Raw genomic sequence first — 15,527 nt, 5'->3', positions numbered from 1 at the left:
AGACAGAAATGTCTGTATTAATTATTTATCCACTGGTGCCTTCCTTCGTTTCTAACTTATTATTAATTAGGCGCCTCTAGTCTTTCGCAGAGAGCTCCACAGAGCCAGTTGCAGCTTTAAATATGAATTAAAAGCAAATCCAAGCTACTGTAATGCGAAAATTATTCCGTGTCTTCTATGGCAGAGATGAATAGCTGCGCAGATCAATACTGTGAAGCTATGCTCCAAACGACAGGGTTATTGATAGCTTATATTAATGATGTTAATGATGGAAAAAGGAAAACAAGAACCCGACCAACTTATAAACTTTTTATCTGCTGAAACCCCGCAATCAAGCCGACAGGAGCATGAATTAAGGGGGCTGGAGATAATAAGGACATTATTTATGAAACCGGATAAATTACTTTCGATAGTTTGATGCGTTTGAACTCTACGCGGCCGCCTCCTCGGAGGCAACGTGGGACCAGCCGCCGCCGCCTCCCGCCGGGGCTGCCCCGGGCCCCGGGGATGGATGCGTGACCGACGCGCAATCTACGCGCAACCCACGCGGTGACGGCCGCGGCGCTCTGCGCCCCTCTGCTCCCCATGCTGCCAGGGTGCCCTGGAGAACCCGCGGGAAAACACTCCGCGGGGTGCGAAGGAGCCGGTTCTGGGGGCCTCACCGTGAGCCCGGCCTGGGGAAACCTGTCCCGCGGCACGGGCGGTCCCGTTGCTCTGCCGGGGCAGAGTTAAGGGGGACCGCAGAGGAGGAGCGCAGCCCCGACCCGCGTTCCGCCTCCCCGGGGAGCGCACAGAGCCTGGAGCCACCGCCCACGGCGTGCCCCGGACACGCGGGGACGGGCCGAGCCTTCCCGCCCGCGGAGCCTGTGTTCGTGGGGCGGTACCCGCCGTCGGGGCCCGGGCCGCGGCCGCCTCCGCTCTCCCGCCCGCATCGGGCCGGCCCCGGGAGAGGCACGGGGGTGCTCCTCGCCCCCACGGACACGCCGTGGCACTCCTGAAACGAAACCGATCCGTGCGCCCTGCACGGCCGCGGAGACTGCGAGTGCGTATATTCACACACACAGACGACATGGACGGTAGCACAATAGAGATCAATAGCACTTGGGTGAACGCGATCAATCTGGTTTATTATTTAGGGAAAGGTGCAATTAAAAATCCCCGCCGGTTGCTCGGAGGTGCTGCTGCCCGCGCCCCGGGAAAAGCACCTGCCCGAGCGGGCAGCACGTGGCCCTGAGTTATCAATTAGAGCAGGGACACATTTTAATCAGGCAGGGCTGCTCGCAGCGCCCCGGCTCTCCGAGCTGAGCTCTTCATCAGTTACACGTAGGAGCGAATACAGTCGCTCACTTTTCTTTTTAACCTTTGTTTTTCCCACTTCCCCGGTCGCAGACCGAGCGCTCCACGGCATGTTCCGCGCTGCAATTAATTCGTATTACACATTTTGCCGTGCAGCGTTCTCCCGTGCCTGCCTTAACGCATTTTATAAAACTCTTTGTCTAGATGCCGTCTCAGATATGCACGGTCATGCTCATAGATAACATTACTTCGCGCTTTAAAAAACTGCTCTATTTAAGCAGGATTTTAAAAAGATAATTCTGTAATTGTTATTTTAAAAAACAGCTTCCGCCAGGGTAAAGTCTCACTTGTTTCCAAAAACAATTCACAGCAGATAGTGTAGATAACACTTAATTTCTACAGAAATCAATGTGAAAATTAGATTTATTGGCTACTTACATTGTTAAAAATGACAAAGTGCTGCCTTTTATTTTCATAAAAACAGAGAAGACCGAAAATCATTTAATAAAGAATCCACCTAGTTTAATTTCACTCTAGGTCTCTTGCATCGAAACCAATTGTTTGAACCTCTCCCTCATATTCTTGCCTTGCAGTCCAATATTAAAGACAAAAACAATATTCTCAAAGACAGTTAAAACAGGAGCATTTGTTAGAAGGCTGAAAAGGCTTTCGCGCCGTTAGCTGGAAGGGATCGTGTAAATGAAATAGGATCTGCCGTTTCAAAACGTTCGGAATATCTTGTTAATCTCAAAGGTTTTTTTAATATTTTTTAAGCAAAATTACCTTTAAAAATAAATATTTAGCGTATTGGAAAAAAAAAAAAAAAGAAGGGGGGAAGCAGTACGGGAGCGAGGGGACAGCCTGGCTCTGCAGCGCTCCGGAGCGGGCGGGCAGCCGGCGGGAGGCGGCCCAGGCGGTGCCGGGGCCGGCCAGGCCGGTTCGCCTCCCGGTACTTGGGTTTCGCTGCGGGGAACGAAATCGGCGGTGAGGAGCGCCGGACACCCCCCTGCCCGCGGGCAGGCTCCCCGCGCCCGGCCCGCGCTCCCCGCAGCGCCGCTGCGAGCGGGGCGTGCGCGGCCCTCCCGTCCCCGGAGCCGGCCCCCGGTTCCCGGCAGGGCAGCGCGGAGGGGGGCGGGCCCGGCCCGGCGGGGACCCTGGCGGCGGGCCCGGGCAGGAGGGCAGGGGGCTGCGGCCGCGCAGGGCCCCGGGGCTCGGGCAGCGCCCTCCGGGCCTCCCCGCTACGCAGCCGCGCTGCACCGCGCCTCTCCCCTCCGAACACCGCCGGGATTCGGGATTCGCGCCCCGACCGGGGAGAGCGTCGATAAAATCCTCCGTATCAAATGAGCAATCATTTGTTGTGGTTACGTGTTGGGTAATGAAAGATGTTAGCAGGATCAATAAAAATGAAAACACTTTTACTTACATCTTGAATTACTGTTTTAAGGGGTGAACTGTGGTGATGCAACAAACCAGAGAAAGATCTACAACCATCAAATGTCTTAAAATGAAATAAAAATGAACGCGTGTCAGCCTGGGCTCAGCCCCGGCCCCCCCGAAAGCTCCCCTGCCCCCGCACCCACGGGAGGGCTGAGCGCGCCCCGGCCGGCCGGGGCCCGGGGCCGGCTCTGCTCGGCGGAGTCACCGCAGCGCTGCGGTTTATTACTATTTTGAAAGGAAAACTCTGCCATCTTCGGGGTGTCTAAAGGTCAAATAACAGGTCGTAGCCCCAGGCAAATGGGAATTTTAGAGACACGAGGAGTCAGCCAGCTTCACAGCATCCTAAAAGCTTTCCCCCTTAGCTGTCGCTAAATAATAAAATATCTACGTATCCCCATCATTTATTCTTGCGTACAGCGACACGGCAGACACCCGCTCAGGCATCCGTGTGACTGGTCTCCACAGCGCAGGAACCTGCGGAGAAACCAGCTCGCAATCGATCCCCGCGATCCGCAGTAGCCTTAGCACCGCTCTTTATCCGAACCCAAATGAAAGCGGGGCCCTTCCTAGCAGAAAATGATCGGGCTGGATTTCGGGGACATCCAGGGTGAATTTAGCGAGGGACAGACCCAAACACGGAGGCTGGCCGAGCCCCGGGACCGCTCTCGCCTGGAACGCGCCGGCGGGCTGCGGCCGCAGCCTGCGCCGAGCTGCGCGGCGGCGGAGCCGGGCGAGGGACGCGGGCAGCGGCCGCGGCTCCGCGGGAGCCGGACGACACTCCCTCCCCCGCCTGCGCGCACCCCGCTCCGCACCCGGACGGGCCCCTCTCCGCGCTCCGCGCCCCGCGGCCGCTGCGCGCCCCGCCCCGCCCGGCCGGCCCTCCGCCCGCTCCGTGCCCCGCTGGGCACGCTTACCCACGGTCCGCCGCACGCGCCGGGACGGGCATCCGATGCGGGCTCGCCTCTCGCATTTGCCCCCTAGGAGGAGAAAATGCAAATAAAAAAAAGAAGAAAAAAATGCAACCGCCGCGGCTGCCACGCCAGTCCCGTTAAAAAATAAAGCACCAAACCCTCACAAGGTGTAGGAGAGATCTTTTATTGCATCAACTTAAACGCAAGAATTTACAGCCAGAATTACAGGTTCTTCATCAGCCCAACATGCACCAGAGGCAGAGGCACGGGCAGCAACTTGTGTATTCCCTGGGTCTGCAGGAGCTGAGATGGTTTTGGTGGAGAAAGGTGGTGGGAGAGAGGACAGACCCTCTTTCCCCCCAAAGAGCCTCAGTTTGTGGCTCAGGTAAAAACAAAAATCGGAAAAAGAAGAAAAAAAAACACAACCAAAAATCTCTCCAGCGCCCCATTTTGCTGCATCTTTAAGTCCAGTCCAGGATCAATTTTCTCCCTTACATCCCCAGTCATAAACAAACAGCTTCCAGCTAAATCTTTTAAAGGTTAAAAGGAACGAAAATAGAAATAATAATCAAGGGGTTTTTTCTTCTCCTCCTGCTTGTTGGACAGCGCATTTTGGTCAGTCTAGCCTTGCATTTAGGGATGCTACTTGCATTTGAATAGCTGCCTGGCTGGTTATGGATCGGGAGGCTATGAGAGGAATCAGTATGCAAATTGTTTCAGTTACAATCGAAGGGTTCGATCTGGAGAAGGTGCCTGAGCGGAAGTCGCTGTCAGCCAGCGGTGCATTAGGCTGCCATTGCCTCCGCCGTCTGGGCCTGCTCTCCCCTTCCCTCACCCTTTTTTATGCTTGTGTACAGGTTTCTCTGGCGGTAATTAAAACATACACACAAATCAGGAGCTGCTGCATATCACGTTGGTGCCTTTTGCAGGCTGCAGGCGTGGGGAAAGGGGGAGTGGAGAGAATATATCGCCATGCTGGCGGGGTTATTATTATGCAGCAAGGGCGAGGCGATCAGTGAAATAAAACATTTATAAATGGTTTCGTGCTTACAGTAGGAGAGGTGGGCCGGGGGGGCTGCCCGGGCGCTGATCACACAGTGCAGGCTGCAAATCGATAACCCTTTCCTTGTAATCCAAGTAATTGTGGGAATCACGGCTCTCTGTTAAAGGGACAGCGGGCTGCGGGGGGGGCACAGGGGCTGCGCTCAGCGGCCCAGCGGCACAGCCCCTGCCCCTGCCGGGCCCCCCCAGCTCTCTGCAGGGAGCCGGCAGGGCTGTGGGCAGGAGGCAGGGGCAGGCTCCGGCCCCACCAAGAGCCATGTCCACAGCCCCCTTTGTGGCTGCAGCGAGGGCCCTACTGTCACCTGTGGCATCCCCCACCCAGGGCCGGACATCTCCAGCACCCCGGCTCGAGGCATGGGGGTGGGGAGAGCAGCCCCTTGGGGTGCAGGCAGGGGAAGGGGCTGGGAACAGTGCAGCTTCCCCATCCAGGGTCCCTGTAGCTGCCCCATGATCCTGCTGGGGCCCAGCAGCTCAGCCCAGCTCCCTGTCTTGCTTGGTTCTGGCACTGCCAGGAGCAGTGAGGTGCCTCGGCCGCCTCGGACTCCACAAATTTAGTGATGCTTTGTTGCACAGCAGAGGGATGGGAAGGGCTGACGGGGCACTGGGGTCAGGCTGGTGAGGGCTGCCCCAAGCCCTGTCCCCGCCTGGCCCTGGGGTGCCAGGGGGACACTGTGCCCTTCCCTGCCTGCCGCCCCATCTCCCCTGGCTGTGGGGCTGCGCTGCCGGGCAGCCTCGGGGCAGCCGGCACGGGGCTCGTGGGCAGGAGCGCAGGGGGCTTGGGGCCCTGCTCCTGCCCTCTCCCTGCCGCTGACCATCTGTCATTCAATTAGGGCTGGGAGGCAGCTGAGGGGCTGGGGGGAGCGGGGCTGGGGGTCAGCGACCCCGCGCACAACGGCCTGCTGCCTCGCAGCCGAGAAGAAGTTCAAATGTTAAATGCTCTCCGGCCCCAGCTCATCCAGGGCACTCGCCTTTGGAGGCAGCGGAGGGGTGAAGGGCATCAGTCATCAGCACTTAGATTTCAGCTCCAAGGCTGACCCTGCCTTCTGTTGGGGGATTTCGGTCTGAAAAGCCTTAACCCTTCCAGAGCAGCCCGCACCCTCCCTGGACCCCGCATGGGCAGCCCCGTGCTGGCGCTGCCTGGCCAGGCTGCTCCCCGCAGCTTCCCTGGCAGCCCGGGGCTGCCCCCTGGGCAGCGGGGCTGGGGGAGAGGAGGGATCCCTGCAGACCCGACCCACAGCCCATCTCTCCCCGGCCCTGCCAAAGGCGTGCGCGGGGGCAACTAGTCTTGGTGCTGGGGGAGCCCGTGCTGTGGACCTGTGGTGGAGACAGCAAGCTCGCCTTGCCCACCCACGGCTGCAGGGTTCCCGACACCCCTCCCCTTCCTCCAAACAGACCAGAACAAATTGATGAATTGAGCTTTCACTATGCTAATTGGACATTATAAATATTTAACTATCAACCCTAGCAGCCAGCCAGAGCGGGCTCCTCTCTCCTTTACACGCCACTTAATCTAAAGTAAACGTTTGCCCCAGAAGTTGCTGGGCAATCTGAACATCCCATTCCCTGCCCCGTCCTCCCTCAGGGGAACCAGGTGGGTCCAAAAGGGGCACCTTGTAACACCGGACTCATTTCTGAGAGCCTCTGCTCGCCTCCTGGGTTAGGCGGAGCTAAGGAGCTAAGCTGAGGCAGCACTGCTCTGGCTAGGATGATAGCACCGCTCCCTGGGTCAGAGGGGGTCTCTGGCCACATCAGCCAACACCACGGCTGCTTTGCCTGGAAGATTCCACATGTACTCAGACAAGGAGAGATTCCTGACGTGGGGTCCAGGCAATGAAGAATGCGTTTCCACTCTCTTTCAATGGGAACTGGCTCCTCTACCTCATGCAAGCTCACAACATTGATCATTGCAGCAGGATGGTACACAGCAAGAGAACCCCATGGCCTTCATTTCGAGGACAAATTATATACTCCTCATAACATCAGAATTTGATACATTTGATAGATTTTCTTGTTTGATATACTTACCATTTGCTGCTGAAGGGGAGTAGTTTCTCTTTCAATGTGGTAGCACATCACAAGTATTTGTTAATGACTGCAGAGCTTTCATTTATTTTCTGAAGGGTTTGAACAGCTGTTTGGTACCCTTGGCTGCAACAGTTTTACAAGGTATTCACCTTAGAGGCTGCAGAAGCAAAAGAAAACATCACTCAGAGCGGTGCAGGGGTCTGAGGGGCTTCAAACAGCTCAGCTGGGGCTGGGTGTGTTCAAAGCATGTGTGTGGCAGCTGTGTCACTCACCCAGGCGGCACGCTTTGGAAGCTGCCTTTCTGTTTATGAGCTCTGTTAATTTGTTAATGAGAAGCTTATGATAGCTGTTACTTATTCTGCCTCTGCCTCTCACCTGCTGGGAGGAAGGTGACCCTGGTGTTGTGGTACCCGGCGGGGTGGGCACCGTGTGCTGCTGTGTGGCCAGGGCTCCCCGCCCCACACAACAGTCCCTGCCCCAGAGCAGAGTGTGGCACAATGAGGTGAAGGCTCATATTGTGCTAGATGTGTCAAGAAAGTATGGGAATAACCGTGAGTTGTCACTACCTGAGCGTGCACAGGGACCTGACATCAATACCTACGTTAAAATATAATACACACAAGAACAGGAAACAATACCCTGGAATGATCCTGCAACTCTGAGTGACTTCCTTCCCACCTTCATGCCCAAATTATTTAGGAATGTCCTCCCTTGCCCAGGGCAAGCTGGCAATAGCTTGGTAAGGGCTTGGGGAAGAAAGGAGCTCGCCTGGGAGCTGCCCAGGCTCAGGCTGCAACAGGAGGGTGGGTGCTGCACCGGAGAGGTGAGGCACTAGTTACTTTGCTATGGGGTTAGGTATTGGATTATCAGCAAAAGTTAATCCCAGTCACATGATAGATCTTAAATTTACTGTCATAAAATCTATCCCTATTTAATAGGCAGAGAAATCAAATTCTTCTGTGGACTCTGAAACAGGAATCTTTTGAAAATGTCTGTTTACCACGACAGACAACGTATCGATCACTGGTTTTGGGACCTCGCAGGCAATTCGGAGCTGCGTGTGAGCACAAGCTGGCAGCTACCTTTGCTGTATTCTCTGCCCAAAATCAAACCCCGCCAAGCGGCCACGCACCCAGCTTTCCAAGCAGGTAGATTGTGATTTATTTACTTTCAAGACTACTGTTTTGTTAAAGGCAAATAACAAGGAAATTATGTGGCACTGGCCTGTCTTTAGTGATGCTGCTGTTTGCAGTGATGCTCCTCATGCCACAGAAGCAAAGCTGCCTGCTCTGGATGCAGCTGACCTGGTATTTACCACTGTGACCGGCCTCATTTATTTTGGCAGCACGAAGGGGCTGATCTCACCCTGACTTGAGTCGATATGAGTTGTTTCCCTGGTATTAGGGGCACTGGGCTGGGTGGAAGGTGGACCAGGTTGCTTTTTTGCTTTGCAAAGGCTACAAATACCACATTCCCCCCGCCTCCACAATTAGTGACTGTTTCCATCCCCTAGCCTCCCATTTCTGCCGTGGGACCCCCGGACAGGAGCTGTGGGATGTAGCTGGAAGGAAAATTCACAATGCTGATGCAGGGCCCGCAGGAGCTCCGGCAGGTTACAGCCCTGCCCCAGCACACGGGTTCCTCCAGTGGGGGACAAAGGGAAGCTGGTCCTTCCTCTGTGCCACAGCAAGGTAGCTCAAGAGACCTGGGTAAGGACTGTCAGCTGCAGGTGGTTTGTGTTTTGCACCAGCTCTCCTGATGGAGATGCTCAGCAGCTTCACCTGGTTTGCGACAGAGAATTTATAAATGTGTTTTTCCCAGTCTTCTCTTGGGGATGCTCTGGGGTGCTCCACGAGCTGCCATGGCCCCACGGTCCCCTGGCTGAGCCCACTTTGTCCCTGCCAGCCAGGGGTGCTGCTGTGACACTGCGCACCAAGGCGGGCGAAGGGGGCACCAGCAGGATCTCCCTCTAGCTTTAGAATTAGCACGGTCTTTAATTGGCACATATTTTAAAGTGTGGGGATCCCATAAATCCTTTCACATCTGGGACCGCTTGTAATGGCCAGTGTCAGGAGTTTACAGAGGAGCTTTCCTAAGATCTAGTGCCCAGAATCAATAGCAGCTGCAATTCCAGGCAGAGGGATAGGCTGAATCCCAATTTGATTCTCAGGTGTTTTCAATTGTATCACCAGCAAAAAATTACTGTTGTTAGGTGATTCTGCTGGTCTGCTTGTGCCTTTTGAAGTTGCCTTTATTTCTTTGAGCTTGGATTCCTTGAGATCCTCTTGCTGCTCCGTCCCCAAGCCCGTATGTATCTAATAAAGCTGACAGCTTCCCAGCAGATGTCTCCATCTTCTCCATTTTCTCCTTTATTGAGGAGACACACTTGACTGGAGAGCGCACCTCAGTGGGATGGGGCTGGAAGCGCTGGGCAGAGCCTGCCCTGTCCCACACCAGGAATGTGCCAGACCACAGGCCAGCGGGGCCAGGCTCCCGCGGCCATCCCAGGCTGCTCTGAAGTGCCCACATCTGAATTCCTTGTGAGTGGAAGAAAGGAACATGGAGGTGATGGGCAGCATCTGTAATAGGAAATTGCTGTCTGCAGATGTGCGTGTGAAGGAAAGCCTGTGTCAGACAAGGGTATCAAGGGATAAATTCCAAAAGTGAGTGAATCCATCTGAGTGTAAGACACAGGCTGTGCATTTCCCTCAAGAAGGAGCCGAACAGCTCCAAGGACATCAATCCACGTTATGAATGACGCGGTTTCCCCAGCGTTGTCCATGCGTACTCAGTAGGACAGAAGGTAAAAGGCAAACAAACAGACGTTGGGCTCATCTTGGACTGGGTGTTGAATCCTTAGTCCCTTTGCACATAGGCAGAGCTGTGCTGGGAGTTTTGCTTGAATAAGGAGCTCGGTCACATTCCTCTTTGGAAAGAGCAATACGACAGTGACCAAGCTGAAATACTTCTGGGAAACGCAGCCTTCCCCCCGGCTGCTCTGCGGGCGGCTGCTGCGCGCTGGGAGATGCTCCAGCTCTTTTGGAGCAAAGCTTTGCCCACTGAACACAATGGAAAGCAGCTTGTTACTGAGTATGGAATTTTCTCCTGCCTTTGCTCTGAACGAATGGAAATCTGGTCTTCTAATCTTCCCCTGTACACCTGGTGTTGCAGGGACCAGTGACAACCTGGCCCTGATAAAGACTTCAAGAGTGGACCTATTATCTATATCCCAGAAACACTCTGGTCATGTGGGAATAGTTAAAGGTAAGAAAATATATAACAGGTCATCTGTCTCTCAGCTGTAGTCAGCTCCGAGGTGGAAGCAGATGGACACAGCTGGGTGCAGCCGGCCCGCGGGGCTGCAGCGGGCGCAGAGCGCGGCCCGCGCGCTCCCCTTGGGAGCCGTTTGTCCGTGGGGGTGGCCACCGGCTTCGCAGCGCCCCGACGAGCCACCCAAGTTGCTTTCTGCTGAGCCTGCTCTGCCGAGGCAGTGAGACCTCAGACCAGGTTTGGTTCATCTGTCCTGGAGGCACATGGGGTGACGGGACCTTTTGTTAATCCAGCAGCCTCTGGCACTGCACTGGGGCCAGTGTGTCCATGGAATGGGGCTCTCGAGTGTGTCCGGCACCGCAGAGCCTCCCTGGCACCCTGCCCTGATGCTGCAGAAACCATTGCACCGGGAAGCAGCTGCATGCCTGGGAGGTGCAAGGCTTCGTCTGTGCAGGGTTCTCTGGGTGTTTGCTCATACACGGTATCGCTGTGGGCAGGATGTAACCCCCGGCCTCCAGTGCAGAGGGTGGCATGAAAACAATAAATCTTCCAGCGAGCAGCGAATGGAAACTCTCGTGCCTTGAGCCCTAACACAGGCGAGCCTTGCTGCCCCACGCAGAGGCTTGTGTGCGCAGGCAGCTTTTGGACACTTGTGTGTCTGTCAGGGAAGGCTGGAGAAACGGCTACAAGGAAGCAGAGAAGCAGCACGTACGGCTCAGGCAGACGCGGGGCAGGAGCCCACGGGCGGCCAGGAGCCCTGCGTGGGGGGGCTGCCCGGGGCTGCAGACACAGCAAACGCCCCGCGCTCCCATTCCTGCGGCGGAAAGGGCAGCACAGCACAGCGGTTTGCTCCTGGTGGGTACACTGGAAGCCTTCTAACAAATACCCCGGCTTCACCTATTTCTTATCCCAGGGGGAATCAACCATCTGCAGTTTTGCTAGCTGTGCTGGACAGGAAGGAATAGTTCATTAGCAATTTATAGGTTTGGTTTGCCTCCTAAGATGGATCCTCCCAGCAGCAGGGATGTGTCATTTCCCCGGTGAGATGCTCCTGCTTTCACAGCAGTGACTCCCAAGCAATCGCTCTCAGTTTGAGCTGGAGCTACAGGGTATGTAAATGATGTAAATAAGCTGCAGGAGCAGGGTCACAGAACTGTTTTGTTAGGTTCTGCCCTGTCAGTCCTATTTCATGGATTCCGACAGAAGATTAACATGTTTGCATATGTAAATGTGTAAAGAGAGCATCAGCTGAGGGAATACATTAAACTCAGTCATCCTTTCAAGTTGATTTAATCTGACAGCACCTCCATTAAAAAAATAAAAAGCATCAGTTTTCCCTTTGTGACTTGATGTACAGTAATTAGCTTGTTAGAGCAGGAAACACCTCCTTTCATAATTGATTTTGCACCCCTTTTACTTGGATATCTCTGACAAGCTGTTTCTCGTTCCCCAAGGACACCATCAGCACTTCCCATGTGTTTGGAATTTCATGAATGTGAATAATGAATATGATTTATCCCTCCCACACTCCCATGCACTGATAATATATGGAGCCAATTTGTGAACTGGACCTTGCATCAGAAAGATCGGTGTCAAAGTATTAATAGTGTAGTGACCAACTGTGCACAGGAATTAGGGCAAAGCTGAACTGTGATTGTCTGGGCATTAGCGGGATGGGAACAGGTTGCACCGTGTGTTTGTCCACCGGGGAGGAAAAAAATGGATGAAGATTTTCTGAATGGTCCTGTGTATCTAAGTTAGCATGCCAAATTGGTTGCTTATTACAGCTGGCACAGTGCCTTAGTGGGCTAATGTGTTAATAATGTGTAATGTTTCTCCCAGGCAATGGCACCACTCTTCATTAGCGCTTCTCAAGCCCTGTCACTGTTGCTTAGCTCGACATTTTGTTTCTGATGTTTGAGTGAGGGTATTTGAAATCAGGATTTCAGATCTGCTAATACATGTCACACACTCTTTAAAAATGGATTTTAAAAGGGCCTTGATAATTTTATGGCTACTAATAACATTTGTAGCTATGTGAGCTAAGCTAATGATAAGAGTAATCAAATTTCATGTTTCACAGCATAAAATGAGCAACTGCAGGGGTCAGGAAGGTATTAGCTCCCTGCCCTCCTCCCACGGGAACCACCGTCCTTTCCAGCTGGTCCGGCAGATGAGCGGTGTTTGGGATGTGCAACAGCACAGCGCTGCCGGGAACCGCAGCGTCTCGCGTTGTGCAGGGCAAGGATCTTATTTATAAGCATAGGAATTCTGGTTGCGGTTGGCAAATGGAGTGAAACATTGGAGCAATGCATTTGTTTCACATCAGTTACCTCCCGTGCCAGCATCGAACGCATGGGCCTGATCCTCCCCATTGATGTGGCTGTTTGCTCCAGCCCCCTGAACTCAGACATATTTCTGGGCGGCACTAGCACAGCTACGTAACTCACATCCTCATTTTTCTACCCACGAAGGTGCTCGCTTAGCCTCTCCTCACGTGTCTGCGTTTTCACTCACTGTAGTCGCAGGCCTGTTTCGACCATTTCTTTAACACAGAATAACTGCAAGAGGTGGCTGATGGAGCCCGGAGCCGCCAGCAGACCCTCTCCTGCCCCGCGGGACCACAGCCGGAGGGGCGCCGGTGCCGGGGCCGGTTGGGAGCCAGGCCTTTGGGTTGCCCACAGATGGGTGCGGGGGTGGCCGGTTGGGAGCCAGGCCTTTGGGTTGCCCACAGATGGGTGCGGGGGTGGCCGGTTGGGAGCCAGGCCTTTGGGTTGCCCACAGATGGGTGCGGGGGTGGCCGGTTGGGAGCCAGGCCTTTGGGTTGCCCACAGATGGGTGCAGGCGGGTCGGGGTGCTGTTTCCCAGGGCCGGGGCGCTGTGCCCGCTCCGTCACAGTGGTGGGTGCCACAAGCACCCCCAGGAACAGCGCGGCCAGAGCCGGGAGATGTGGCAAAGCAGCGACCTGTTTAACCGATGGCTGGTTTTGATAGACTTTCAGCCCCGTGTTTTGCCTTGTTGTGCCTGGAGCGTTTTCTAGCACCCATACTTTTAGCGTGATGTGTTTTCTAAAGCCTCTTAATGCATTGTATCAGTGATGTACTGATGAGTCTAAAAGGACTCACTTAACACAACGTGTAATAAACTAGAAAGGAGATGTGCTGAGTAAAAGCACCCAGCAGAGACAGCCAAAATCTCCCTGCATTTTTTAAAGAGGGAAGTGACTTTCATTTTTTTAGAAAAGGTATTTTCTAGAAAATATCTTCTTTGTTCTTCTAAAGGGAAATATTCATGTAAATGTGTAAATAATATGAAAAGTTTCTTTGTTCAGCTACATTTAACCTGAGATCTTTTGATTCCTGAAGTCACTTCAGGAGTTTGGTATTATCTCATGAGAATGCAATAGAAGTTAAGAAGCACCTGAACCAGTTTCGGTTTCAAAGCAGCTCCACGTAACCCGCCGTGGTTTGCCGGGGGGGGTGTCCGGGCAGGCCCAGCAGCAGGAGGGTGCTGGGGAGCTGGTGCTGAGCCGGGAGCGGCCCCGGGCAGATGGTGGTGGGGACTCTGCAGGGCGGCCCAGGGCAGCTGCCTTGCTCCCCTTAGCAAAGAACATGCAAACCCTCCAACGGCAAAGAGGATGCTCCTAGAGGAGATGGCCAGATTAAAGGCAGAGACCAGGGGTGTGCTGCAGGAAACGTTTTTGCTTGGCCTAACTTGACGCTTACAGCTGAGCACGAGATAATGTGAGGCTCTAATGAGGAGCCAGATCTCACACAGCAAATGAAGTCCTGGTCAGTTCAGGCTTCCCAAGTGCTGCTCTTGTGGCCGGGCTGGGATCATGTTGGGGAATCCATCCCACGGCCTCTGGCTGGGGCCAGGCTGTGTCCCTTCCCAGGGACAAAGTGCCCATGTACCAGCAAGCGTTGCCTGGTCCCCTCCCATGGGCACACAGCTCACCGGCCAGAAACACAGGCTTAAAATTCCGTGTGTCCGGGAGACATGGATGGTGGGCGATGCCCGGAGATGTTGGCAATGCCCGGAGATGTGGGCAATACCAGCAGATGTGGGCAATGCCCAGAGATGTGGGCAATACCAGCAGATGTGGGCATGCCAGGAGATGTGGGTGATGACCGGAGATGTGGGCAACGTCAAGAGATGTGGGCAACGCCAGGAGATGTGGGCAATGCCAAGAGATGTGGGCAATGGCAGCAGATGTGGGCATGCCAGGAGATGTGGGCAATGGCAGGAGATGTGGGCAATGGCAGGAGATGTGGGCGATGCCGGCAGATGTGGGCGATGGCAGGAGATGTGGGCAATGGCAGGAGATGTGGGCGATGCCGGCAGATGTGGGCGATGGCAGCAGATGTGGGCGATGGCAGGAGATGTGGGCGATGGCAGGAGATGTGGGCGATGCCGGCAGATGTGGGCGATGGCAGGAGATGTGGGCGATGCCGGCAGATGTGGGCGATGCCGGCAGATGTGGGCGATGCCAGCAGATGTGGGCGATGTCAGGGTGCAGCTGGGCTGGCTGACTCAGCCCCAGGGCTGGGGCTGCCGAGGCGGCTGCCGCTGGGCTGAGCAGCTTTGGGCAGTGCCAGGAGCGTGTTGCTGGGGCTCGGGGGGGCTGCTGTGGGGAGGGGGCTGCTGGTACCTCAGGGAACATAATGGGAAAGGCTGGAGTTAAAGACCCTTTAATTGGGGCCTTCAGAACGGTAAGTGTAACACCGCACCGCTCTGTTTAGAGGATTTTGCGTATCTCTACCATCAAGGCTACATTTGTCTGTAGGATTAATCACTTTTTGATCCAGAGGGTTTAAGACAGACAGCTTACTAGGAATGTGCTGCATGGCTCTCCCAGGCTGGCAATTAGCTTTGTTTCTTCATATTGTCTTGTTTATTGTGCCTTTCTCCATCTCTTTTCCTTTTTTTTTTCTGACCAGTATGTTAATACACTAATTAGTTTTTAATCCATTTTTAACTGTGCTTTTAGGACACTTTTAACAGAGGGTTTTTAATAAAAGCTCTGTGTTGAACACAGGAAACGAAGAACTGCTGCTGCTGAGCAGTAGCCGGGTTTGTACGTGGATGACGCTGTGAAGTACTCCTTGGAGAAACTCAAACACATCATTTTGCTCTATTTTAGGGCTTTATTTCTGGACTTGCTGAGGTTCCCCTACTTGGCAGAAGGTCATCAAGAACCTGAATTACACCCATTGCCATTTAACCAAAATGCAAACAGGTTTCTTTGGGTCGTTATTTGTACCTCACATGTAAGAAAACTATGTCCAGGGGCTGCACATGTGCATGTCCACTCAGTTCCCTTCAGACGCCAAGAAGCGACCTCCCGCTCCTAACAGGCTGCGTTCTCCTGCGTGTTACTGGCTCTGAATGGCAGAAGCAGCTCCTGCCCCGTGCCCCATCACGCAGCCTCTCCTCCCATACTGCTGGTCCTTTCTGGCGGTGCGTGATGTCTTTACCTTCTCACGTGTACTGGTTGAATGTAGGGGACAAGCAGGAAACTGTCAT

The sequence above is a fragment of the Streptopelia decaocto genome (genome assembly GCF_964273445.1).
Source record: "Streptopelia decaocto genome assembly, chromosome: 9".
Taxonomy (NCBI): domain Eukaryota; kingdom Metazoa; phylum Chordata; class Aves; order Columbiformes; family Columbidae; genus Streptopelia; species Streptopelia decaocto.
Note: the sequence above shows the minus strand (reverse complement) of the source record.